The sequence below is a fragment of the Neopsephotus bourkii genome, unplaced genomic scaffold (assembly GCF_033783945.1).
Source record: "Neopsephotus bourkii isolate Nb327-2 ecotype Australia unplaced genomic scaffold, CSIRO-AGI_Nbou_v1 NB_1346, whole genome shotgun sequence".
Lineage (NCBI taxonomy): Eukaryota > Metazoa > Chordata > Aves > Psittaciformes > Psittacidae > Neopsephotus > Neopsephotus bourkii.
In genome coordinates, this window is record NW_026901826.1 from 5,598,232 (window position 1) to 5,622,822 (window position 24,591).

Genomic DNA, 24,591 nt, shown 5'->3' on the forward strand with positions numbered 1-24,591 from the left:
GTAGGAGGAAGCCTGAGAAAAAAGGTGGGGAAGGGGGAAGGAGAAGGAGAAATTCATAAAGAGCAGCAGAGAATATGGGCAAAATTGCTTCCATGTGTGTGCGCAGGCATAGTTTGGGCAGAGATCTGTGGCCTTCCCAGAGTTTGACCTCTTGAGGCAGTGCCAGTTTGCTGGAGAAAAGGCATTGCTCTTTAATGAAGGCCTAATTTTTATTGCCACTCCATCGACTTCAAAGTGCTTCAGGTTGCCAAACATAATTTCACTGGAGGTATTTTCAGGTGCAGAGCAAATACTTCATAAATAATTTCCTCGTTAGATTACAAATTCCATTTAAAAAGGGGAAGGCAGGGGGCTTGTTTTTCTAAGGCTGTTTTGAAAGCTGATTAAAAAATCTTTCAGAGGGGTTTTTTATGAATTTCATTCTGGAAGAAAATAATTAAACAGTTTTAAGATTTTTATTTATATTTTTAAATGAACTTGCAGCTTGGTGAAATGACCAAGTACGGTGGAGATGTTTTTAATATGCTTTCAATTAACACATATAATCTGAGGCTCTGTGTGCCGTTTTGTTTTCCCTCTCCTCATCCTCAAATTGCTACTAAACCCAGTGAGTGCCAGCAGCCCAGTGGCAGCCTTGTTGGGGCCCCAATTAATTATGTAGAACTGTCACACTTCTACATTTTTTATGTTTACTCTTCTCAAGTAAAAATGCCTGTAATTAAAATATATTTCCATACATCCTCTTCATCACACCCCCACTGTGAAGCTGGCACAGGGAGCTGCTGAAGCTGACAAAGTGCTGCTGTCAGTCAGAGGGAATGGGGATGATTTGAATGGTGTTTATATTTAATGCATTCTGTGAGCTGAGATGAGCCCACAGTCAAGGCAGAAGGGAGACTGGTGAGGAGGAGATGGAAGTCATGAGTGGCAAGCTCTCATCCCAGTGTTCCCGATGAATTGCAGCACCAGTGGTCCATGCCTTCTCCCCTCGCCTGTCATTGCAGTGTCCCTGTCAGAGCCGCTGCTGTAACTGTGCTAAACTTTAAATCCTTAACATTTGCAAGCCACGCTCAACTCAGTGGACAGAAATAGAAATGCTAGCTAGTACTTGGGTGAAAAGCAGGTCTATCGCTTTTCAGTTTTAGTCTGCTTTCTCTTGGTAATAATTCTGCAAATTTAACTAGTTATGGTGTTTCACGATTTCCTCTCATGAAGGTTCAGTTACCCTAGAACATGAGGAACAAGTGAAAACCATTTATAAGAACAAAGGTAAGGAATTAGCAATAGCTTTGCCAATGCTAAATTCATTTTCCATTTCTTTTTCTGGAGAGTGTTAGTTGGAAGATGAAAGTTAGCATGAATATTGCACAAAACATTTTCTTCTGTTGCCACCTCAAAGGCCAGCTGGATTTTATTAAAGACTTTTAAAAATTATGTATATCAGTTCATACACTGCAAGTGTATACCTGCAGTATCATAGAATCATAGAATCAACTAGGTTGGAAAAGACCTTTAAGATCATCAAATCTAACCATTACCCCAGGACTGCCAAGACCATCGCTAAACATGTCACTAAGGGACTCATCTACACAGTTTCTGAAGCCTTCCAGGGATTGTGATTCCACCCTTTTTCCCTGGGCAACCTGTGCCAATGCCTGAACACCCTTTCAGCAAAGAAATTTTTCCTAATATCCAATCTAAATCTTTCCTGGTGCAGCTTGAGGCTGTTTCCTTTTGTCCTATCACTTATATGGGAGAAGAGACCCTCACCTCACTACAACCTCTTTTCAGGTAGTTGTAGATAGTGATAAAGGTCCCCCTCAGCTTTCTCTTCTCCAGACTAATCAACCTCAGTTCCCCCAGCCGTTCCTCATCACACTTGTGCTCCAGATCCTTCACCAGCTTCATTGCACTTCTCTGGACACGCCCCAGCTCCTCAATGTCTCTCTTGTAGTGAGGAGGCCCAGAACTGTACACAGGATTCGAGGTGTGGCCTTACCAGTGGTAAGTACAGCAGGATGATCATTGTCATGGCCCTGCTGGCTATGCTATTCCTGATACAGACCAGGATGCTGTTGGTCTTCTTGGCTGCCTGGGCACATGCTAGCTCATGTTCAGCTCCATCAATCAGCACCCCCAGGTCCTCTTTCATGAGCAGCTTTCCAGCCACTCTTCCACAAGCCAACAGAATTGCATGGGGTTGCTGTGGCCCAAATACAGGACTCAGCACTTTGCCTTGTTGAACTTCATGCTATTTGCCACAGCCCATTGATCCATCACTCTTTGGGCTCTGCCATCCAGTCAGTTTCCAACCCAGGGAAGAATCCTCCTATCCAGGCAATGAGCAGCCAATTTCTTCAGGAGAATGATGTGGGAGACAGCGTGAAATGCTTTACTTAAGTCCAAACAGACAATGTCCATAGCCTTTCCATCATCAGGAGATCAAGTTAGTCAAGTTAATCAAGTTCCATCATTGTAGGAGATCAAGTTAGTCAAGCAGGACCTGCCCTTCATGAACCCATGCTGACTGGGCTGGATCCTTCCACTTTCACACATGTGCTCTATGATGTCACTTAGGATCATCTGCTCCATGACCTTCCCTGTCACTGAAGTCAGGCTGACAGGCCTGTGGTTTCCAGGGTCCTTCCTGCCCTTTTTATAGAGAGACATCACACTGGCGAGCCTCCAATACTCAGGCACCTGCCCATTAGACCAGGACTGCTGGTAAATGACGGAAAGCTGCTTAGAAAGCTTCTCTACCAGCTCCTTCAGCATTCTTGAGTGTAACCCATCTGGCCCCATAGAACTGTGTACTTCTAAGTGGAGTAGAAGGTCACTAACCATTTCTTCATGAATTATGGGGACTTCAATCAGATCTCCAACTCTGCCATCCAACTCAGGGAATTGAGTACCCTGCGGATGGCTGGTGTGACTATTAAAGACGGAGGCAAGAGCTGCCTTTTCCTCATCCTCAGTCACTAGGTATCCCCTGGTATCCAGTAGAGGATGAAGGTTCTCCTTGGCCCTCCTTTTGTTGCTAATATATTTGTAAAAGTATTTATTACCTTTTATGTCGATGGCCAGGTTTATTTCCATCTGTGCCTTTGCCTTTCTAACTTTCTCTCTACATAACCTAACAACATCCTTGTAGTCTTTGTGTGGTGACAGTCCCTTCTTCCACAGGTGATACAGTGTCTTTTTTTGTTCCTGAGTTCAAGCGATATCTCTCTGCTCAGCCAGGCTGGTTTCTTCCCTGCTGGTTTGATTTTTGGCATATGTGGACAGCCTGCTCCTGAGCTTTGAGGATTTTATTCTTGAAGAGTGTCCAGCCTTCCTGGACCCCTTTGTCCTTCAGTAGTGTTTCCCAAGGAATTCTGCTAAACAGCATCCTAAACAGGCCAAAGCCAGCCCTCCAGAAATCTAAGGTGGAGGTTTTTCTGACCTTCTTCCCAGCTTCTACAAGGATTGAAAATTCAATCATCTTGTGATTGCTTTGCCCAAGAAGTCCTCCAAACAAAACATCACAGTAAATCTAGCCAGGCATCTCCCCTAGTTGGCTCACTAACCAGCTGGGTTAGGAAGTTATCTTCCACACTGTCCAAGATTCTCCTGGATTGTTTCTTCTCTATTGCATTGTACTTCCAGCAGACATCTGGTAGGTTGAAGTCCCCCACCAGAACAAGGCCAAGTGACTGTAAAACTTCTCCCAGTTGTTTGAAAAACTGTTCATCTGTAACTTCATCCTGGATACGTGGTCTCTAGCAGACTCCTACCAGGATATCAGCTTGGTTGGCCTTCCCCCTGATTTTCACCCACAAACATTCAGTCTTCTCACAACATTGAGTTCAAGGGAGTCAATGCACTCCCTGACACAGAACATAACCCGACCACTTCTTTTTCCTAGCCTATCCCTTCTGAAGAGCCTGTAGCCATCCACTGCAGCATTCCAATCATGAGAATGTTTCTGTGGTGGCGATTATATCATGATTTAATTGCTGCACAATGGCTTCCAGTTCCTCCTGTTTGTTGCCCATGCTGCAGGTATTGACATAGATGCATTTAAGAATCTGTGCTTTGTAGCAGTAGGGCTTGTTGGAGACTTCTTATCTCTAAACCTACATTGATCAGCCTCTGTCCCAAATCTTGGTGTCTGGCCCTTCCCATGACTACACAACAACTGCCTAAAAACTGAAAATAAATTTACAGGTCATATTAGGACTGGTCATTTTGTCGCTTCAACACCAGTGACATGGTCACTGATCTTACTGATCAAGCACAATTGTATGGAACTCATTGTTTCACACCTCTGAAGTGCAGATCTTACTGATCAAGCACAATTGTATGGAACTCATTGTTTCACACCTCTGAAGTGCAGAGGCTGTTAGCATCCTACACAAAATAAGACAACTATGGAACTGCTGAGGGTCTCTTTTCTGGTGGTTATTTCAGAGTCTGTGTCTGCCATTCAGGATGAACGCATAAAATTAGTGTACATCCTTGACTTCTTTCTATAGCAAAGAAGCTACAAAAGTCAAGCTGAGATTCATAGTTTTTTTGTTCCTTTGATATGTTACAAAGGCTTGGTGTTAGGCTCTGAGAAAGTAAATATAACTGAGAGTGTTGCAGCTTTCTATTTTTACCAATTATTGCTTTCACTTAAATTGTAGAGATATAGGATCATAAAATCATAGAATAGTTAGGGTTGGAAAAGACCTTAAGGTCATCTGGTTCCAATCCCCTGCCATGGTCAAGGATACCTCACACTAGACCATGTCACTCAAGTCTCTGTCCAACATGGCCTTGAACACTGACAGGGATGGAACATTTACTATTTCTTTGGGCAATCTGTTCCAGTGCCTCACCAACCCCACAGTAAAGAACTTATTCCTTATATCTAACCTGAACTTCCCCTGTTTAAGTTTAAACCCATCACCCCTTGTCTTATCACTATAATCCCCGATGAAGAGCCCCTCTCCGTCATCCTTGCTATTCCAAGATATTTGTGCTTTTGTACTGTCAGTGGGAACAGAAGGTCTAAACTGGTAAGAAATTGGTGAGAATTATGTAATACAAAATGGAAATTTAGACTTCATTCACAGACAGTCAAAACTGGGACCACAGTGGAAGGGGAATTCTCAGAGAACAAAACATCGTCTGCATTGCTGGCCATTTAAAGCTGGAAAATGAATGAAGTTGCAATGGAAATTCAGTGTAAGACCAGCTTTTTGAGGAGATAGGTAGCTGAACATGGTATTTCCATTCCTCTTTTAGGTCTAATTTAAATTCTAATGACTGATGTTTTATATAAAAGAGGTCCCTGCTACAGCCATAAAAATATTGGATTTTCTTGGCTAATATTGTAGTACATTGCTATATTAGCCAAATGTTTCTGTGATACAGCCAGATTCTGATCATATTATATATAATACAGAACGTCTGCAATTTTTCTTGTTTCCCTGGTAACAACTGTAAATGCACTAACTCCCTGGACTGCTCCACCCCTCCTGCTGCTGATGCCAGGCACAGGAGAAGCACATGTGCAACTCAACTCTATACCTGTCAAACCAGGCGGACGCTCTGTTTGATCACCCATGTTTTGGTCCCATAAAGACCATTCGTTTGGTGATCAGAGGGCAGTGTTAATTTAGTCAGCTATCAGAATACTGGGGTGCAGTGGGGGGAGAATTCACTCACTCGTGCTTTGGTTTTAATCAACAAAGAGAATGGGGAGGCTAAAAGAGCAAGCACGCGACTAGAACTGAGGCAACGTATTCTTTGCTGAAAAAGCAAGGATCAGAGCTATTTCTGTTAATGTCAATAATTTCCAATAATTGGGTGCTGTTCAATGCCAAAGTATTCTCAGATTCCATACTCTGTCGCATGCCAGCAGGGTTCAGAATGAATAATGTTAATACAATGAAGAGGGAAGGAATGAATGAGGGTTTTCCATGTGTTAGCTGACAGGATCACTTTGAAACAAATGACCAGTCCTTATTAATGCAGCCATTATTTTGATAAACCAGCAAGAAGGAATGTGGTATTCATGAAAATGTGATATGCAACATTGTAGGAATCCCACTGTAATTTTACAAACAATTAAGGTACCTGTAGCTATTACTGGAAAAGATTATGATCAGACCTTAATGCCCATGTACTAAGCTGGCATGCTGCCTTTTTTCACCTCAGCATTAATCGAGATGAACATTTGTGTGCAAGTCTGCCTTTCATAGTCATTTGGTTCAGTGTGAGCTTATTTAGATATTTCAGCATTTGTTTCAGTAATTGCAAGTTAGCATACACCTACACTCAGTTTCAGTGTGGCAAGGTATATTTTTCATCATCACCTATGGAACTGCATACAGTTCACCAGGCTAATTCTGAAGCTTGTTTGGTGGCTATGAATGAGAACAACAGCTCTTGCCTTCTCCAATGCCTGTGCATCCTGCTTCCTTTCTTTGTCGATAATACACTGTATATCTGATGAAAAAAATCAGTTCTTAAGTTTTTAAAAGGGAAAAACCCCTTATTTTACTAAGGGAACATATTTAAAAAAATAGCTATTTTCAAACGAAATTGTAGGGTTTAATCTAAAATATCTGGCAATATAAAGCTGAATTTTTGTAATTAAGAACCTTTTAGTTAGGTTAGGTTAACTTAGTAAAAAGAAGTTCAGTTAGTAGCAGTTGTTAAGTAACAGCAGTAGCAATTTTAACAGTAATGTTACTGGCAATTTGCATAATGCTCAGAATTCTCAGTCAGAATCACTGTTTTGGGGACTAACAATAAAGGTGATCATTGAGGGAAGTGACAGTCTATATCTTCTACTCTGCAGAATTTAAGCAGGACTACATATGTGAGCAGTCATGGTGGCAGTGGAGTCCCTGACCTTAACCTGAGATATCCTCACCACTGGGTAGCAGATAAAGCAGAAATAGAAAGCAAAATGTTGTCAAGGAGAGGACTTCTTTGAAGGGGTAGAGTCATTCCCTCAGGGGGCAATTGGGTGACCCCGCTGAACCAGCCCAAAATAAAAAAATCAAGCAGGACAAAAATTATTTCTTTCTAGTACCTAAAAAATTGTGATTAAGGACCTCCTCAGGCAGGCATAGATGCCTGATTAGTGAGAAAATTGGATCTTTTCAGCTTTTCAAGAGGAAGTGGCAAGCCTTGAGATAAAGTAGAATACAGGCTATTTTAGAATCATAGAATCATAGAATGGTTAGGGTTGGAAAGGACCTTAAGATCATCAAGTTCCAACCCCCCCTGCCATGGGCAGGTACACCTTGCTCTAAACCATGTCACCCAAGGCCTCACCCAACCTGGATTTTCCAATCCCTTCTGTTTTGAAAAGCTTCATTTCTATTATGTAAACAATATTTTGCCAGAAGAAGATTTGATTACTCTATTCACCTCTATTGGTAGAAACCCAAAAGGGAAAGCTGCAGATAGAGCTCTTCCAAGGATGCATATACCTTTTGCTGGCAAACACAAGCTTTCTTTTCCTAGACTCCAGGCTATATGGATGCAAATTAATTCCAGATCAAAACCATATAGCCGCACTTAACGGTGCACTATGTTCCAGGAAAAAAGCCTATTCAGCTGAGCTCTCAGGACATGTTAAAGAAAATGGGCACGTTAAATCTGTTATTTAGTGTCTGTTTGGAGTTCACATCCATGTTAACAACTTGGAATACAGTACGCTACCAAAAATATGCACCCTATTCAATAGGCAGCTAAGGCTGCCTTGGGCACCACAGTTCTGTGATGGCTTACAAAAAAAAAGGGATGGAATCCAGTTCCAGATTCAACATTTAAATAAGGTTATCAACATGTAAGCCAAGTGTCTAAATCCCCATATAGTTCATTGGGATTAAACACTACAATGAATAGGGTCCAGGGAGCTATTAAAATTGTTAAATGTGAGGTCTTGATTGCCCACACATGGTGGTCTATCACTTGAGATGCCACAGTGTCCTGAATAATCAATACAGGTCTCCTGGACATATTTTAGAAACTATAAGGCACTTTGCTTTTCTCAGCTGACAGCTGGAGTCCTGTCAAAATGCCAGGAGATATTACAAAAGGAACTAGACACTTGAGTGTGGTTGAAAAACTTGTCTATTTCTGGCTGCTCTGAATAGCCCTTAAGATAGATTAAATCTTCATTGAATCCAGTGGAAGCACAGACACCTAACTCACACATGGATGCCTACAATGTGGAAACCTAAATGTAGTGGCTGAATCTAAAGCTCCATTCTTGGTGTGATATTCAGCTGCCTAGCAAGTGACAAGTGGATGTACACAGGGCACCTTCCTTAGCCTTCAGTTGCCCAGAGATGTCCCTAGGATCACCCACAGCTCATGTTTGTACTTGCCAAGGCATCAGTGTCCTTGATACCCCAAGGGATCTCAAAAGACATGGATGTTTGTGTATGGGTAAACAAACTGAACCACTGAACTCCTGCTTGCTGGCTTCCTGACTCACATGTTGTTCATGTATCCTCTCAGTTTGGATACAGTGCTAAATAAAAATGCAGAAGTCTCAAATTTGAATCTATTACAACCTGGAGGTAACATGCACAAAATTATCTGATGGCCATAATTTGATTTTTATGCCAAAATGACATAGAAATATGTACCAGCTAATTGCAATTACCAGTTTCATATAAAGAAAACATTTATCAGCTCTACAACTGTGAATATTCATTCATTAAAGACAAATTCATTTTTCCAACATGTAAACATTTTACACACCTTCTGCTTTGGCATGGGTCCATACACCTTTCTCTCTTAGATAAGAATTTAACGTATGCTTCAATTATTTTTGTTACTAAATTCCTCATTTTTTTTTCCTTCCTTTTTTTTTTTCCTTCTCCTCAATCAACTGGGATTCAGAAGCTGCTGTAGTGCTATCCAGCTTCCAATATTAAAAATTCTGTCTCATAAAAAGTGGATCTAACAAGCATCAAAGACTTGCATTCCACTGCGATTTGGATGGTAAAAAATGTAAAAGTTCAGATCTACACCTTAATATTCTCAATAAGACTTTCCATCTTGCATCTTTGTATCTTTTAACTGGATATGACTATCAGTTGAGTTCACATTAAAAAATAATAAAATTGCACTGGACATAGGAAAGGTATTTTTATAAGCATTTTTATGTAATTGAGGACAAATGACACCTAGATCAAATTATAATTCATGTAGACACACTTCAATAACGTATTTTTTCCGGTTAGCTACATTAATGGTTTACCATTTGCTCTCTTCCACATCATCCACTTGCATGCTCTTCCAATAAGAACTTGATGAAGCTGAAATTCTGTGACAGTCTCATCGGCAATAGAGTTACCTAACAAATGCTGTTTATTGATCTCATGACATGCACTGTCCTCATGATCCAATTTATTTGAACAAATTCCTTTTTTATTGTAGCTTCTCTTACAACTCATAAACGTAATTATATATTTTATATCTTTGATTTATAACAATGGCAAGCATATCTATTGCTCTGTACATCTGTAGAATAAATCAAAATTTTTCACATCCAACGCATGTAAAAAGAATTTAATCAAATAGATATCATCTATCACTCACTGAAAAGCATGAAGCTTAGACTCCTTCAGCTGTCCTACATGTCCGTTGTCCATTTCCCAAGCTGTCTACAAAGCTGGAGAGGAACTTTGCGACCTGTTCACATCACTAACAAATTAGTCCTGGTGCATCAAGGGAAGAAAGTTAATTGCTGAGACAGTTAAACCCAATGTTTTCTGTGGGCTACAGCATCACAACCAGGCTTGAATATTTGCACTGTTTCTGGTTATTGCAATTCTTGCCAAAAGGTACTTTAGACATTTTAGAGACTAAAACCTATCTGCACAAGTTAGTGCAGAACTGTCGTTTCCTAGATTTTTAGTTTATGGAAGTTCTGCTTACAGGTTCTGATCTAAACCTAGGCAGCATTAATGAAGAATGAGTGCTCAATGAGAGCTCAAAACCAATGAGCCTTATTTCATTCCTTGTGATCTTAAGGTATGGATTTTCAAGCAAGCAGTATAAGAGGAAAGTCTACAAAATAACAGCACCAAAAAAAAAAAAAAAAAGCATCTTCTTTCCTAAGTTGGATGGTGGAAAAAGGCTCCTATCAACTACTGCTATTTAAAAGGGCTGATGTCAGTTCTAACATGCTCTTTTATTTGCAAACTTGAGTGAAAAAAGGCAAATACACTGCTCTGTAAAAAAAGCTGGTATAATCTTCAACAGCTTGCCTCAGAGTTCTTCTTAGTAAAACACTCAAGTCATAACAGAAACTCATTTTTTCCAGTTGTATAGCAATTCTGACTCATACTTTTCCTAAGATCAATTTCTTATTGTTTAAATAATACTCTAAGCATCATTTAATACTTAATAACATTACAGTAATGCTTAATACTCAGTTTCCAGACAGGGTTATCATAAATTTTTGCTGGATTGTGGATTGTCTAACATAGAAGGCCTATACTTGCCTATGTCCAACCCAAAATTTCCACTTCCCTTCCAGTGATCATAGTAAACTCTAAGGAATTGTTTTTCCCTAAGCTAAACTATCTCATAAGAATACGTATGTCCTGCCTAGCTTTTCAGACTGAGCAAAGGTAATTGCAAAAATCCTCCTTTCTCAAAGCTGGAGATTCCAAAAAGGTGACTAATTCCACTACTAGGGGAGCATGTTCTTTTCTCTGGAAAGTAATAAAAGAAAGTTAGTCTTCCAGTATCCTGAAAGCTACCATAAAATAAAAAGGGAGCACATACTAAATGGAGTTCTTCCTCCATCATGGGGTTAGACACTGTCCTTCCTCTAGGATTCATAGACACAAGTCTCACTGAAATTTGTTCTACTTTATTTTTTCCCCTATAAACAATCTTACAATTGTATTTTATCCTTCTCTTGAGCAAATCTCAGACATTAATTTTTCTAATAATCTCTTAAAAAATTACTTGAAAATATGTCTGCTATGCAAAAACATCAGATTTGTTTATTTATTTGTTTGTTTAAAACAAGCCATTATTAGTTCTATTCTAACTTTGGCTTAGAACAGGTCTATTAGTTAAAAATCGAAGTTAACTTTCTGATTAATTTCCTTCTTTGTCTTTAGTGATCTTCAACAGTCATATTTAGTTGTACTGATAAGACTTTGGGCTGCATGAAAATCTACCATTCACACAGCTGCCAAAGTATGCTGGAAAATTACCCAATCAAAAACTACGCAGATGTCTGTTATTTTAAATTAGAAATTCCAGGGAAGAGTTTCCTGCCACTAACCTGATGTTTTTTCCTAAAGCAAGAACTATTCCTGTGTCTGAAGCTTTGCAGTTCTAGAGGACTCAGCCGTAGCTTAATGTGATTTTTTGCTATTTGAGCACAGATTAACTTGATCAGCAGAAAATGAGTTTATGCGTTGTTCATTATGAAATAATTTTTAAAAGTGCTGTGCTATCTTTTAATAAGATGATACTATTTCTAAGGGGTTTATATCTTGCTAGTTTAATCAAAGAGAACAAAATTGGTGCTATGGTTTACAATAAACTTTGCAGAGTTCTGGAGTTAGATCTTTTCGCTTAAGAGGAGAATGGCTAGTTTCAGAACTTAGTCACCTACTTTGGACATCTAATGCAGACATCATGCTGCCTGAAAACCGAGTTTCTAGGAACCTGGATCACCTAAATAGAGCAGTGCCAAAGATAGTCAGTGCTGTGTTTCCACACAGAGAGCGTGAGATTACTTACAATGAGCCAGCTGCTGACCACAACCACGTCTCAGCTCCTACTTATCTCCAGAGTACAAATGCACCTGTCATCCCAGCATCTGGGAGGACAGGCTCTCTCTGGAGAGCAGGCATTTTACTAGTCTGAAGACACCAAGCACTACTCAAAATTAGTCTGATGTTTTCAGCCAACACACAGAAAGTGGGAAATGTTAATTTCATTTCCACTTTGGCCTGGTGGGTTTCCAAACTCCCATTTCTTTCTTCCTTGGAGAGTGCCTTAATTACATAATCTTGGAGCACCTAGTCTGCCTACCATTCTCTCTCTTCTCTTCAAACTGCCCGCAAAGAAAAAGCTGTGCGGTCAAGAGCGGACCAAAGAGCATTTTTGTCTCTTGGTGGTTGAGACACTCTCTCAGAAGTGAGTCTGAGTGCTACAGCCTGATTTAACTGCTTTTATCCATTGCTGGATAAAGTGAATTTCATAGCTATTCCCTGGATTTACGGCAAGTTCTACACATTTCATTTCTGTGTCTTCTCTATTGCATAGTCAGCTTTGCACTTACCATCCTCATTTTGTGATTTCACCCTTCCTCTGAACAATTGCCTGTCTTCAACAGGAGTAAATGGGCCCATGTCTCCCAAATTTTTTAATGTTTAAAATTTTGGGCCAATGATTAAAAGACAGTCAGACTTTGATTAGTTTTTGAAGGAAATTATCCGTTCTCTTAATGCTTTTAACTGGGTTTAGTGCTGGCAGTACACCTTCAGGGTGCTTGGACCACAGCTAGCATGTCAGACCATCTTTAGAGACTTGGGGAAAGTTTTAGAATTCTACAGTTTAGATGGGGGATGGAGCCTACAGCCAGTGAGATTCTTACTTCCCCAAATCAAAGTACTTTGTGGTAGGTAACATGCCCATAGGGCATCATATGAAACTTTAAAGCCTAGAAATAGGTGATCATTCTGAATTTCTGTAACTCTAGAGCAAACTCTAAGCAAAACTGTCTTAGGATAAGGTTTTAGGTTTCCCTGACATTTCATTTTAAACAGTGAAAGAAGGTGATATGTCTCTGCTGATCTAAGATTATTTTTCTCTCTGTAGATATTTTATTTACATCTTAGAGTTTGCACTGAATTTATTTCCACCAGAGAAAGAGAGGAGGGAATTCTTGAGCAATTGTATTCTAAAACTAACAGATCCATCGTACCTTCGCATCAAGGGTGCAAGAGATGTGGGTGACTATTGGAGGTGCAACTTTTCCTAGGAAAAAGCAAGAAAAAGTCTGGACTGCTTGTTTTGGTTACCAAAAATTGTCTCAATTATCTGAAGATTGTTGAAGAACAAGATAAGATGAAAAGCTGTCAAGAGGTTTCTGGTTTTCTCTGTCACAAACAGCATTCCCCACTGAACTATATATTCAAGATGAAGCTCATAATTAATATAGACATATCCAGGTTGGGGAATTTTACTGTCAATACTATAATATAATTTGGTTTTTACCCCAAGTTTCTCTTTTCTTTTCCTCTCAAGAGAATTCAAGGACATTTTTGGAGGATGATCCTTTTTCTTGGGAAGTGGCCAAGTTTTTGAATAATAAAATGTGACAATAATTAGAAAATGTCTTGAGTGGGTTAATGAACTATAATCCATTGAGTCATGGATTTCAGAGCAGGTGTCTGACTGCAAGCCAACTTTAGGGTTTGTTTTTTCTAGTCATGTGTCTAGGTATGTTGCATCGTCTGGGTCTCTCTTGGAAGCAGGTGGGATTTTTTTTTTGTGTTGCTTTCTGCTTTGTTGCTCTATTCTTAATTTGTTTTGCTTTTCCCCAAATCCAAAATCTCTCCTTTATTAATTGAAATATAATTAAATCTATAACTTGACTGATGAAAAGGAGGTGATCTGGAGTTACTGGGATGTAAGATCTTCTAAACTGAGGACATGAAACTTGGAAAGCAAATTTGATTTCCACAGTGGTATCCTATTACAGGAAAATGTATTATGTATCCTATGTAACACTTAAGAGAAGTGGCTATGAAGCAACACTTGTGGAACATGCATTAATGTCTTAAGAAAGAACATGAACAAGATGAGAATCTGAGTCACTTCTGGTGAAAGTTCCCATCGAACCTGCCAAAACCAATCCATGCAGGGATGCTGATTACTCCACGGAAAAGCGTTGTGAAGTCATTCCAGTTTAAGGGTTCACAGGCACATCCAGCATTGTGTTTTGGTGTACCTGGGATGGATATGAACCAAGGTCTGAGCCCCCAAACAAAGCAAATGCCAGAATACTAGACTAGGAAATGCAGAGAAGATAAGAACTAGTGTTAAAATCCTACAAAAGGACTATAGGGCTGCTCCAGTGTAGTCCGCTCTCCATCCCATACATCCTAAAGTTTACAACCTTTACACACTTGTTGTGGGTTAACCCTAGAAGGCAGCTAAGAACAACCCTGTCTCTTGCTCACTGCTCCCACTCAGTGGGATAGAAGAAAGAATTGAAAGGATAAAAGTGCAAAACCTCATGGAATGACGTAAAGACATTTGAATTGGTAAAGCACAAGCTGTGCATGTAAGAAAAAAATTTTGTTCATCACTTCCCATTCACAGGAAGGTGGTTAGCCATTTCCAGAAGTAAAGCTTCATCACACCTGGTGGTTACTTGGGAAGACAAACACCATCACTCCAAACACCTCCACTTCCTTTTTCTTCCCCCAGGTTATACACTAAGCATGATGCCATATTTGATGGGATATCCCTTTGGTCAGTTGGGGTCAGCTTTCCTGGCTGTGTCCCCATCCAGCTCCTTGTGCACCCCCAGCCTTCTTGCTGGTGGGTTGGTGTGAGGAGCAGAAAAGGCCTTGGCTCTGTGTAAGCACTGCTCAGCAATAGCTAAAATATTCCTGTGTTGTCAATGCTGCTTTGCTCAAAAATCCTAAATATGGCACCATACTAGCTACTATGAAGAAAGTGAACTCCATTACAGTCAAAACCAGAAGAGTACTAATGGGTATTCAGATGATGCCTTCAGACATTTCACAGCATCTCCTGTGCCCCATTCAGAGTGTGCAAGTAGCCCAGAGCTAAAATTTGTTTTAGCACACAACTCTGGGACAAGGCCCTGAGGTGCTGATTCACCCACTGCTGCAAAAGTGCTCTGGGTTAGTACTTACACGTGAGAGATGCTGCAAGTCATATTAGAACAGCCTGTACACCTCATCACACAATTCTCTGCAGCAACTGAATGTATAATGCTTGTTCACTGATAGGATATCTCTTCAGTTACAGTCTGAGCTTTGTACAATTACATTCTGAAAGGGAAATGTTGCTAAAACCCGAGGTTTTGTCTGATTTCATATCCAAACCAGACCACATGACAAGCTGCATCTGATTTCTGCACAGAAACATTTCAATGTTTCTTTGCAGCAAGGCATGAAACCACACGTGATTCACATGGCTTATACTTTTGTTTCTGAACTTTTGCAGAACTCTGCTCTGTATCTCATTACTAGTCCTCAAGAGACAACCCGTCTCTAACCCTTAAATGGGGATTTTGTCAGGAAGCGGCTCATATACCGTACAGGAAGGTTTCGTTTTTGGCAAATCTGATATCTCAAGGAAAGTGGATAAATGGTGTCGGAGATGAGCTTTCATAAACAATTTCTGTGTGTGCATTTCTCACAGAGAAACAATGAGGAAATAATTTGAAACAACACAAGGGTGCATCTCTAAATGTGTTCTGCAAGATTAGAAAGATACAAACATTAACCCATGTTAGACTAGACTGCAGTATTTGGTATATTTATTGCCTTGCTCTTGCCATAGGACTGTGCACTTTCTATTTTGCTAAGTTAATTAGATGCCACTGCAGCCTTCATCTTCTTGTGGCCAGGTCTCTAGGCTTTTTTTGTCTTGAAAGCAGAGTGTTTTATGTTAGACTAATACTGCTTGAAGCTGTGAATACAAGAATCCTGAAATCTCACTTTTCTGAAAAATCTGACTGTGTATTTTGCAATTGGAGCTGTATATGAAATTATTCTGTGGAAAAGTAAAAGGGAAAACACAAATTCACACTTTGTTCCAGCCTATCAGAATTACGTCTTACAAAGTAGAAACAAAGACTATTTTTTTTTAATCATACACCTAGCAATCTTAAATGCTTCCAGGTTGACAGATTTAAATTGAATACTGTATTTACTCAAAAAGTGTCCACTCTATTCCTCAGAATTGTTCTTTCCTGACTAGAAGTTCAAGCAGTAGCTGAACCCATTACAGTCACAAGCCAGTTATCTATGCTGGGTACAGTAAGGTCCTCTGAGTATCTTTTACAGTCCTCTCTCATATTGCTCTTTTTTCTTTTTCTGAGTTCCATTTTTCTTATTATTTTATTGTACAAAGTCAGCAACAGTGGTATAGGTTTCTGTTTGCTCTCATGCTCCAGGCTCACTGGAGATGACCCAAAAAGCTCTGGATGTTGCTCAAACACGACATAGTGTTTCTGGTTTGCTGAACTATATTTTCAGCACAATGTCTCCAGTTCAGAGGTAGTTCTTCTAAAGCAGTAGGCATAAAAAGAGATAGCAAGATGAGCAAATATTATATAGATTTGTTGTGTATCTAACACAATGTCCTGGGTCAATAGGTCCAGACTTTATGTGGATATAGACAAATGATATACTGGTGTGCGAAACAGGGAACCATAGCCATTGTAGTGTTGCATTTATTTGAGCAAATAAAGCAACACTTCAGCTAGGATGGACTTTTAGCACTCCAGGAATGTAATGCTGTCCAATTCATCATCATTTCTAGAGTGCATCTGCATGCTTTCCTCTCACGCAGCAAATGCTTATCCAGTCTGGATGTACGCATGTTATACACACCTTTTTGCCACTAAGCTTTGCAGCAAGAATTTAAGCAGTAATCAAAGCAGAACACTGTGTCCTTTGAGGCAATTTTCTCAGATTCAATGGAAAAAGGAATTTTCCAGATTTACCATTTCTTTATTTCATGATTTCCACTAGAGAATATTTTCTGGTCATGCTTTCTCTTGCCCCTTCTTCCTCGGGGAAATTATCTTTTAATTTATTATAGCATAGTGTAATCCCAGCTATATTGAACCTAAGTTTATGCTGCTTTTATATCTTTCTGCCTGTCAGCTCTTTAAAACTCCACTGACCTTCATTTTGAACATTGTTTCTTGTATCAGCAACAATGCATATATTCAAATGTAGTGATTTCAAACATATCTGATTGAAGAGGACAAAGTCATATCTTATCCAAAATGCTTTCTGATTTATTGTTGCTGTTTGAAGACTACATTTATCAGCCTGATTGGGTTAGCTGAGCAGCTAATAAACCAACGTGCTTACTCTTTGACAGCCTCGGGTAAATATGTATGGGTGAGAACCAAGATTAAAAACCTTCTATGTAGCAGAGGCTGAAACTAGTTCAAAGCAAACATTTAAGGGAAAAGAATTACAATTATGATAAGGTGCAGCAGGTAGCCTAGCAATTATTTAATAGTTTCTTCCACAGAAGAGGCACAGTAATATTGCTTGTCCTGAAGTGATTAAAAAGCCATATACCCTACATTCACCACTAAAGCATGGTCTCAAATTCAATCTCTGCTTAACTGTTGAAAATAATACTTTTCAACAGGTTAGGAAAAAAGAGGAAGAACTATATAATCTCTAGTTGATATTTCAGATACTGTTGAAAATCAGAGTAATGGCTTCTGGACAAGATGTCAGTAGTACAAGTACAGTTCACAACTATAATGTGACTTAAAATATGATAGAAATTTTCATACCCACAAATAAGTAGTGTATAGGTTTTACATGGTACCCAAAATTCTACCTGCCATTTCAATCTTTCTTCCTCTTTTGTGGAAACACAGATGAATTAGTAGCATGGAATTGTAAATGGAGAATATAATTTATTTCATCTAACTTCATATGCTAGTGTATATAAATACATCTGAGCTATCCCTCTGTAGGCCCTCTGAGTTTCAGTAGAAACAGGATCTTCTGGGGTATGATTCATTAGACTTATGTCTAGCCAGACATCTACTGACTAAGTGCTTGATAAGTTTGCTGTCACGCAAAACTGGCCCAAGTCAGCTTTTCTAATACAGCGTTATGACAAATTGGACGTAGGGTGAGATATTTGATGGGTGCAGTATAGTTTGATATAATTTCAAAGGCCGTATACAAGGATAGGGTCCTACAATACACATTATATTTAAAAAATAACCCTTTTTAGATAAGGGTTTTTTTTTTCATCCAGTATTTGGAATCTGTAGAGGAAAGGCAACTTTTTTTTTTTTTTTGTATTTTTAATTGTAAGTACTTCAAAAGTCTAGGAATGATTGAATATTTCTCTCTATTCTTTCTTCCTTAATTATTTTCTCCTCTTTACACATTATAGCAATCCCAAATCATGACATTTGCAAAGATGTCGTCATAGTTGGGAAATCTGCCTTACAAACATCAAAATACCACATGTTCATAGTTGAATTAGACTCATTCTGTATTTAGATATGAACAGCCCCTTTGAGTCATGGGTGGACATGGGAATTCTTTCAGCTTGATGGAAACCTAATGCCTGTAATCTTTCATATCTAAAAGGATTTCTATAATTTAGTCAGTTGAGGGTGAAAGATTAAAATTACTTTGCATACGCTGATCCTGCTGAGCAAAAAAGGGACAAGGATCCAGCTACTCTCAAAAAGCAATCTGATCCTCACCTTTCACATCATGTAGTTGTTACGTCACTCTCTGACCATTTAGGGATGCATCAGCTTCCCCAAGTCAAAAGCTATGGGTGATTGAAGAAACTAATTCCCATCAGCAACAACTCCCCCCAGAAAGTACAGATCAGACTGCAAGAGTTTTTGCCCACTATCCAAATTAAGATGAGTTCAAGAATCCTTCTTTAACATCACTAGTGCATTGATTGATCTTTATGGTCAGATCTGTGTTGAACCGGATAGAGCCCAATGCTCTGTGGTGTTTATTTTATTTTATTTTATTTATTTTATTTTACTTTATTTTATTTATTTATTATTTTAAACTTTATTCTTATTTTGTGGTCATCTGAATCCAAAAGCATGGAAGAGCCTAAAAGAACAGCAAACATCTGTGTAAGTCTGAGATGCGTTTGGCATCTGGGGCATTGTAGATTACGTATGTTTCTGAATGCGGTCTACCTTACTAAAGCAATTTCCTACCATAAAGAAGATCCAGAAAGAATTTACTAGCCTGTGTACTTGAGCTTGTGTTTTCTATCATCTGCCTTGTTAGTGATTTTCCATACATAGACTGGTAAGGGCAAGAGGACCTCAGAGGCACAGGACCTCCCTGGGGAAAGCAAAGATGCCTTTGTAGGTGAAGCCATTCTCTACAGGTAAAAGGACTGCCCACATCAACTCAGTATTTTAGGTTGCTTCTAAGGATGTCATCTGCTCCCTCTCCATTGCTCCTGTAATGTTTCATTTCTTGTCAGCTCAGGGACTGTAATTCTGAGTCTGGAATTCATTGCATCCTCGGTTTTGACTCTGAGCACATCTGCTCAGGGAAGTGTGGGCAGTCTTCACATCAGTAGAGTGCTCTGTCCAGGCTAAGAATGGGAGAAGGATGCATTCACTGAGAGTCTGCTGCACTCATGTGGTGAGACAGCTGCTGGTATTTGAGATAATTTGAGTATATGCACAGCGCTTCACACTTCCAGGTAGACCTTCCATGTTGCTCTTTCCATGAGCTCTTTTCAGCGTTCATTGCCAAACAGCTTTTATGTTGTCCTGAGACATTATGTAAAAACAATATCTCAGAAAATAAAATCCTAGCATGCAGGCAGGGCTAACACTTTACTGTGTGTTTTCTCAGGTCTCCAGAAAGTCCAGGATTTGGGGAATGACAGAGTAGAATATTTTATGAGATGTCCTACTCCTGCCCATTTAATGATTGGTCTTCAGGGCTAGTTCATTTTCATACTGGAAAAAAGGACCTTCTCTAAGCATCACAGATGTGTTTCTTGATTTTATACTTTTGACTCTATTTAGTGTATGCTTATTGTGTATGTCCCCTTGCAGCTACCAGAAGTCATCAAATGAACCTTGGAAATGCTAGCACTGAGCTAACTTCCGTTCAGGTCTCTGTTCAGCACTCCACTGACTGCTGGGAAGGGTGCTTTGTTCTTGCTAGTTGGGTTGCATTTGAACTAGTGACTTAGACATGAGTCATTATTACACTGAGTTATCCCATATTCCCTCTCATTTTTAAAAGATACAGTTTTGTCCACCAATTTGGTGGTCATCTTTTCATCTTTACAGGAAAAATACATATTCAAATACTTAAAGTTCCTTCTTTCTTGCTAGCTAAAAATTTCCTGATCTGCTTTTCCCACTCGAATTCATTTTCCTCAATAATCTCCACCCCTTTTAGCTGTCTACTCATAGTATTCCCCAAGTTAACATTAATTTACATGGCTTATCCAAATGTACTTCATATTTTAAATAGATTAGGACTCCATTCCTTTGAAGTAGTCATAATATTTGACAAGAAGCTTTCTCTTCACTCCACACCCCCTCCCCAGATGAATGCAATACTCTTGGAAAGGGCTGGATGCTCCAGTGTAGTCTAGGGGGAGGCAGGAAGACATCTGTGTGTATACATAGGGACACGTACAGATTTGCATATATTTGCATGTGAACTTATCATATACATATATATATACATATATATATGATAGATATATATATATGTCTGTTTTGAAAATACAAATGTGCCAGAAAGCCAAAGCAGTGCAGGTCTCCTTCTGTGCTGCTGAGCCAACAGTCCTCCACCCTGACCTGAAGTGATCACCTCTGTAGATACAAAACATTTGTATCTTATTAAGGAAGCAGATAAGCTACTTTTCTAGAACTGTAAAGCTTGTGCAGCATGAAAGGGTAACTAATTTGTGAGCAGGAAAAGAGAATAACCACATTTCTGTCAAGAGAGAGAGGCAGAAAGGAAAGAGGTACTGCATATTATTAAGCTACTTGATCACGTATGTCTTTTCAGAGGAGAGAAGGAGAAATTAGCAGCAAACTGAGGAACATTGTCATCTGCAAACATAAATATTTCTGGTTTCAGGTACACTGGGAATGTCATTAATGTAAAAACTGACAAGAAGGGGCCCTGGAGTCATCAATGACCGTGGGAGGCACTTCAAGAAATAGAAGAAGCAGCTCTGACAAACAAGGACTATAATAATAAGAAACTCCTTTGAAAGTTGCACAGGAGATAGGTAGAGAATCAGACAAAGAAGCTGTAATGCTGTGTTTCAGTTCAAGTTTAGAGTGGTGGAGGAAAGGGGAGACAGAACCTGGCTCCTCACGGTGTTAAGTGCTCTTGTAGCTGGGGGTTAAGTAAGTTAGTGCCTGTGGCATGCCCTCTATCCTACGGCTGAAAAAGGGTGATCAATACCTTCAAAAAGACGCTTACCAGAGAGCTGGCAAGATTAAGAGAAGATATAAAGGAAGCAATTAGTTAGAAATGATTTATATTTAGAGTGGAGACTGATGATATTATTTGCCAACAGGATCAACAGATAGAGATTAAATAGGAGCTTCAGCAACATGATGTGCTATTTCCTTGTCAGCCAGAATATTGCCCTGGAAGGCTGGAGAGGCAACAGGATAAAGGAGGTGAAAGGGTCAGCAATTGCTGTAGAGAAGATAGGCTAATTCCTTACTGCAAGAACATCTAAGTAGGACGGTCAAGTTCTTTCTTCTTGATCCCATTTTACATCTAAAGTGTTCATCTTAATGAACTAAACAGACTCTAAACTGGTTAACAAAATTACAAAAAAAAATCAAAATTAAAAAACCATAACATGTTGCATGATAAATTTCAGTTCCTTAAATGAATGAAAGCTATTCATATATGAAGCTGGGATATGAATGCTCAGTAATGAAAGAACTGCTACATTATTCAAGTACAATTTATTTGATACTTATGTTATAGAATTACACAGAAATTCCTCTGTAGTTTTGAAGTGTTTAGACTGATAATTAAAAAAAAAATTAACGGCATAAATATTTTTGACAGCTATCGTTTAGTTTTTCAGTATTTTTGGTGAAATTACATCACATACTAACAAATATGTGCTTTAGTATATTTTCAGTGAAGTCCTAATGATTCTGAATCTCAGTAATATGTCCTGCTATTATAACTTTTCTGAGAAATAGGAAGAGACAAATCAAAACATTATGGATGCAAATTACAACATGGTAGGAAGAGAAGACCTCCTGTATTGTTATTGCCACTTCTTCAAACAAGAAATTAACCCATTTCCAGGGAGGTTTTTTTTTTTTTTCTTTTAAGAAAAAAAAAAAAAAAAGGTTGTTGCTCTTTCAAATTGTTCCTGATCCAAACCAGGAGCCCTAAAGAACTTACCTCGTCTAAATTTCCAGACTGGAACCAATCGGTTGACCTTTGGCCTTTTATAACTAACTGCCCTAGAAGCCCTGAGTATTAAAGGAAATATATTTAAAAACCATGTCTTCATTTGTTTTAATGTTTTGAAATTTACCATGCTAATCAGTAATTTAGAATAATCTTGAAATATTAACTGACCATTTGTAATCTTTTTATCAACTACAAAGAACACATAAATGGATCCCAGGTTTCCTCCCTGGGGGAGATAAGGGATTTTTCAACTGATACGTCCATGGCTGGAAAGCCTGGGATCACTCCACAACACGTGGAGACTTCCAGACTTTATTACATTCACTGAATGAAGAATGTTTGTCTTTATTAATGTCTCCTTTAGACAGAAGTTACCCAAATGTAAGCAGCTTTGCATCACTCAAGCACTTGAAAATAATGCAAAGATCCAGGAAAAAATGTGAGCCAGCTAGCAAAAATACAGTGCTATACAGTTGAGCTTGATTCTTGCTGGTAGTTTATATGGATAACTGAAGGGCTGAAATGAAAACTAACGGTAACCATCTGACATGATGGGTACCTGGCCTGTCTTCTGTGGACTGATTAATCTCATATGTGCTTAAGCCAAATAAAAACTTTAAAAGGACCCTAGAGCAGAAGAATAACAGAAGCAGCACCTTCCTTTAGATCTCACATTTGAAAAGAAAAAGACACATATCTAATATACAAAAGAATAAGCTGAGACTCAGGCAAGACAATTTTAGTGAACAGAACAGCTTTATTTCTCTAAACAATCCATCAAGCAGAGAGGCAAAGGTAAAAGAAAGATTTACTTCTTCAATAAGTAGTAAGCAACACGATTTCATTCAGCTTTGAAAGAGATAAACACAACTCTTCCGTTCAAATATGATAAAGACTACCAATAAAAACATGAAAAGTAAGGAGTATATGATCTGATGCTGCTGTTCTGGCCAGAAAATGCTCTGATTTTGAGTAGTTATCTATTCATGATGCTCTAACTTGGACTGGAAATCTTTGTTATGCATTATGATGGCATACAAGAACAAGATGGTGCCTGCATCTGCTTCTGGAAAATAAGAAGTAAATATTATCTCATTGATGTTACTTAAAGACATAAGATCTACAGCCAGACACATGCATGTATTAATGTAACACTCTTATGCCACATGCTTCTTAGTTGAATGATGGTAATACACTGTTCTTATAAGTGACAAACTGGAAGAAATTTAGGAAAATCTACAAAAATATACACATATGGCCACAGAGGCACTAACTGTAATAAGGACAGATTAAAAGAACCATACAAATAAAACCCTTGTGCAGCTATAATGAACAACCACAAGCATCTGAAAGGTACAAGCATTAAAAAAAAAAAAAAAAAAAAGAAAAGGTTTTCTTCTCAGAATTGCAAAATATAGAAAATATGGGACAGAGTCATAGGGAAACAGTACCCATGAGATGAGATTCACTCTCTACAGGCATACAGTGCTGCCAAAATCTGCACAGGAAAAGGACACAAAACTCTTCTTATGTCTAAATATCAATAGTATATGAGTTATGCTGAAAAAATAACCGAGAAAGCATTTTGCATTTTTATGTTACCACACTATTTCTCTGTTTGTTCTTCCCACTTACACTACCAATAATTCTTAAATCTATTGTTCAGTTTCAGTCTCCTTGGCAGGCAGTAATATTTCTAGAGATATTATGTATCTACACACATTCTTAAAATGAGTATTCAGATAACAGAGATTCCTTTAGCAGTACATAGGAAAAATTATAGGACAAGTCAGAAATCTGAATGCACACAGGAAAAAGATATTACTAACTTAAAGCTGTAGGAAAAGAGCTTGTAATTTGATCAAGGGGCTGCACTTTATTAGATACTAGAGAATTCAACCACAAGGAACTAATTAATTAAAAGAAAACCTCAAAACAATCAACCAACAACACTCCAACCTGAGTCTAAGAGGTTTGTGTCCAGATGTTGATATCTATATACAAGGAAGATTTCTAAGCTCCTGTCAATGATGATAGTCAGTGAAGATCTAGTGAATCCCCTCCAGAGTCTGGAGAGTTATGCAGCTGATCTCCACTGTCGTCTACTTTTAATTGAGGTGAATGCATCTTCAGACTCCTTTGGCTTTATGGATTAGATCTTCTTAGGCTATTATAGCAGTGGTCTTCAGTGGCAGTAGACAAATATATTTAGGCAACTGAACTGAGTCCTAAAAACTATTTTAAACTAGTTGTTCTACTGATAGTAGAACTGCTAGCCTCTGTGTTCCCTGAACATTTTTCTTCCTTCTTTTTTACTGTTGTCATTGTGCCATGATCAGATTACTGCAACAAGAACATCTGTCACTGCCATCTTTGTAGGCTGCTATCTCCA